Source organism: Acomys russatus, unplaced genomic scaffold (genome assembly GCF_903995435.1).
Source record: "Acomys russatus unplaced genomic scaffold, mAcoRus1.1, whole genome shotgun sequence".
Classification (NCBI taxonomy): domain Eukaryota; kingdom Metazoa; phylum Chordata; class Mammalia; order Rodentia; family Muridae; genus Acomys; species Acomys russatus.
In genome coordinates this window covers 135,317-139,719 of record NW_026131734.1, presented here as the reverse complement: position 1 = coordinate 139,719, position 4,403 = coordinate 135,317, and the positions used below count along the sequence as shown (strand labels likewise).

At 48.9% G+C, this 4,403-nt stretch overlaps 1 pseudogene; it reads right to left on the bottom strand.

Annotated features, from left to right (window-relative positions):
- Positions 1-1,061: 1,061 nt before the first annotated feature.
- On the bottom strand, positions 1,062-3,506 carry LOC127186436 (nuclear factor of activated T-cells, cytoplasmic 4-like; annotated as a pseudogene).
- Positions 3,507-4,403: the final 897 nt, after the last annotated feature.

Sequence of the window (4,403 nt, the reverse complement as noted above, 5' to 3'; positions counted from 1 at the left end):
GGTCACTGCATTTAAGGTCTTGAGACTGTGTGCCTGTGGAAAAGGGGAATTAAGTCACTGTGCTTTCTGATCAGTCAACCAGATTCTGTGGGACCAGACCCTGAGATTTCAGGAGTACACCATAATACCAAACAGTTCTGTTTTGATATAAATCTAGGATTTGGCTATGTAACCTAAGCATGCCTCTTACTTACTCTGTGTAACAAATTTAGACATATTTACAATTCCAGTCTTAGCCTCTGTAAAGTGAGTTCTTCTTGGGGACAGTAGGTCATATGGCCAATATTCAGCCATCTTGTTCAAGTCTGCACCTTTAAGATTCTGTTTCTCTCAGAACTTCCCATTTACCAGAAACTAGCTGGCCATGTTATGGATAGCAGTTAGACTAGACAAAGATAGAGCAAGATAATCTGTTTGGCAGAACATCATGACCCTGCCTGGAATTCCCTGTGTTTTGAGATAGCCTGCAGATGAGTTATGATAGCAATATGCTTCCCTGTCTCCTGCATTATAAAAACTAGTGCATGAAAAAATAAAAGTTTGAGAGCTTGATGAATATTCAGACTTGCTCTCATTCTTTGTGTCTTGTGTGTTGTCCCTCATTTAGGTGATTCTCCTCCCGAGCTTTAGTCAAACACCCACTGGTTGGGGCAAGTTCTAAATTATAAAACACTTTAATTTTGACCTTGTTTCTCTTTTTTTTCTTCACCAATGTTGACTATAGTCATCGCAGAAAGATGAGGTGAGGCAAAACACTCAACAGAGGCTTTAAACAAGCCACTGTCCCTCACTAAGACCCAATGACCGAATCTACAGATTCAGAGAACTAGATGGAATTAATGGTCTTGAAATAGTTCCAGGGCTGAAATTTTATGAGACAGGAAAAGCTGGAACAGATGCTCTGCGTGCCCTGCAGGATTAAGTTGCTGAATTCAGGTGGTCACACACATCTAGAACTTACTTCCAAGGCCTCTGACTAGCCCAGGGAGACTAATACTGCCAAGTCTCTTCGAAGCCAAACTCCAGACTGCAGCAAACATGCAAATCCATCTCTCTTGCACTCACTCCCATTCACAATACCCAGTCCCACACCCACCTTCATCCAGAGTGATACCCTGGTTAGGTACATTGTCTTTGAAGATGCTGAGGTAGCTACCCCTGGATTTCTCCTGCTCCAGAGCCCCCAGGGGTATAACCTGCCCCTACCTCATTGTAGACCTCAGCTGGTAGGGGGTGCACAGCACTCTGGGGATAGAATGGGTCTTCAAGTGGTGGGGAGGATGGTACTGGAAGCCTGAATGGGACCAGAGGGAAGAATGGAAGCCCCAGGGCACAAGAGGAGCCCTGTCCTGCTTGTAGATCACCAGGAAAGGAGCGGGAAAGGAAGGAGACTGAAGATGGGCAGAGACAGCCTGTGCTACTCCCAGTCTCAGGGAACATCGCAGGCCTGATCTACAGGATGGATGACAGGGACCCAGTCTGGGGGCACAGAGTGGGTGTGTTATAACCAAAGCTTTCTGACAGATACGGGGTCTCATAAGCATGGTCTTCATGGGGGAAAGGAGTGGTAAGAGGGCCTGGATGGTGAGAAGTTCATGTCAGTGTCAAAAAGGGGACCCGATGTGAAAGGGGAACCCTGGAGAGACGAGTCTGGCAGAGGCTCCTCCTTGAAGATCACAGGCAGGAACTGGAAACTTTGAGTAGGACTGCAATTACTTCACCCGCTGGAGATGTAGTAGCCCTGGACTGGCCAGAACACCTGCTTGTTGCTGTACTCCAAGTTGGTGGGAGTTAGTGTCACCTCACTGCTCTGTAGCAAATTCACTACATCCTCGTCCTCCCACTGTAGTTTTTCATCATGGCCTCTCTCAATAAACACCACTTTAGAGTATGGCATGAAGTTGGAACTAGTCAATACTAGCTCCTCCCATCCTCTCACAAAGCAGGCACTGGGACAGTAGGCCTCCACCTGGGGAAGCACCTGGGCAGAGTGCTAGGAGCCCTCGATGGGCACTGATACCGCCTGCACAAAGACGACCTTCCCACGGGCATGGGAACACAGAACACTAGCCACACGCGTGTGTTTTTTGCCCAATGTTTGACTGACACTTCCGCAGCTCAATGTCTGAATCCCGAAGCTTCAGGATTCCAGCACAGTCGATGTTGGCAGCCATGTTGTTCTCTGGGAGCAAGGTCATCTCCAGCACTTTGGTACCACTGACTACAGCTTCATAGCTGGCCATACCCACCATCTTGCAGGTAATACAGTGCACCTGGTAGAAGGCATGCGGCTGCAGGCCCCTTTCATTTGCAGTGCCAATAAACATCTGTAGAGGGAATGGTTTCTCATTGTAGCCTAGGAGCTTGAACAAGGGGTGACCTCCTGGAGCAGCCTTGAAAACTCCTCAGTTGCCCTCGGTCTCGTAGTGGACCTGGTGGTGTGCTCTGGGCTGTACCTTGATCTTCAACTCCAGCTGATCATACTGGCTGGGCAAAGGCCAGTCCAGAGAAGGTAGGGCAGAGATCCTCAAGATGGGGCTGTGTCCCCCAGTCCGGGCCTTGGACCAAGCAAGGGGAGAAGGCACTGCTAGGTAGTCCATGCCAGCCACCTCTTTCCGCAGAGTTGGAGAAACCACAGCGTCTTCTGTTCCCGAGGGCAGCTTCCCATTACAGGAGGCAGTCTCCTCAGACCGAAGCGGGGCCACTGCCTGCTCGTTAGAAGTTTTCCAGGTTTTCTGAGGGATGCTCTCAGTTGGTGTAGCACCCAAATAGTCAAAAGGGCCAGGGGAACTAGGGTCCTGGACCAGAGGCAATGGGGGTGGTGAAGGTGGTTCTGGGTCCTCTTCCCCAAGGCTGCCCCGGCATGATAAAGATGGGGAGGCAGAAGATGGGGCTCCAGAATTGGAATAGTGCCTCTTGCTGCAACTAGAAGCAGGCCGGGGGAGGCTAGGATGGGCCCAGGAGCGCTGAGAAGTAGCCAGCTATCCTCCAGTGCTCGGCCTCCAGAGCTCGGAGCTTAGACCATTTTTGTTGCATGGATCCTCCGGGGTATATTGTCTAGGAGAAGCCCAAGGCGAGGGCAGTGGGGCGCTCAGGCAAAAGCGGAGGGCTGCTTCATTAAGTTCAGACTGCACCTCATCGCATGCTACATATAGGGCTGCCTTGTCTGAGGCATCAGAGAAGAAGCTCCAGGAAGACAGGCTGCTGCTGCCAAGGATCGGGCTGAAGAAGGCGCCTCCGCCCTGCCCTCCTGCCTCTCGGTAGCCCCTAAAGCATTCTGGTGGTGGGTAATCTCTAGGAAAGCCATCCCCCCAAGTTTCAGGAGTGTCCTCTAGCGAGGTCGGTGGGTCAGGGTGGGAGAGATGGAGGTGATCTGAATGCTGGGACACTCAAGAACACGACCACCCTCGGCACTCCCGCACTCCCTCCTGGCCCCCCAGCCTCATCGACCAGGCCAGTTGCCTCTTCAGGGTGGCAGGTGAAGGGGCAGGGTGGGTTGGGGACATGGTGTCTCTTATGCAGCTCTGGATGATTCAAAACTCACTTTGTAGATCCAACAGGCTGGTTTTGAACTGACAGAGACACCCCTGAGAGTTTCTGTGCATTAAGTCATCTCCAGAACTCTCTGTAGGCTAAAATTAAGAAAAATATTCAATTCATACAACTGCAAAGCAATACTCTATGAAATATAATTTAAGATAATACAAAGGGATTGAATTAAAAAGAAGGTCCTATGCTGGGCGTGGTGGTACACGCCTTAAAACCCAGCAGTTGGGAGGCAGAGGCAGGCAGATTGCTGTGAGTTTGAGACCAGCCTGGTCCACAAAGTGAGTCCAGGAGAGCCAAGGCTACACAAAGAAACACTGTCCCAAAAAACAAAAACAAACAAACAAAACAAAAAAAGAAGAAGATCCTAACTGAAGTTCCAGAATGACCCTAGAAATCTGGACAGAGCTGGATGAATCTAGAGTTCAAGGCCAGCCTTGCCTAGTTGAGACCCTGTCTCTAAAAACTGATGATAACAAAGAAATTAACATGTAAATTCCCATATGATGACTATTTCTCATTAAAATCAAATTATATTAAACCTAAAATTGTAGATTTGGAAATGTGACTATAGCTTGATGGAGATAAGGCTACAGCATACAAGAAGCCTCATTACAGAAGTGAGTTACTTGCCTGCTATCAACACTGGTGACAGAGCTCCATTTTCTAACAGGATCAAGTTGCACCTCCAGGCTCAAGGACTCTGGTGTTCTACTGAACCTCCTCTGAGCCTTTTATGCACCTTCTTTCTTGCCCCTCCCTATGAAGCCCACCTACCTTCCTCAAGCTCCTATCTGATCGGTTCAATGAGTCTCTACCCAATTCATATTATTAAAAATTGATTTTTTTCTTAATGT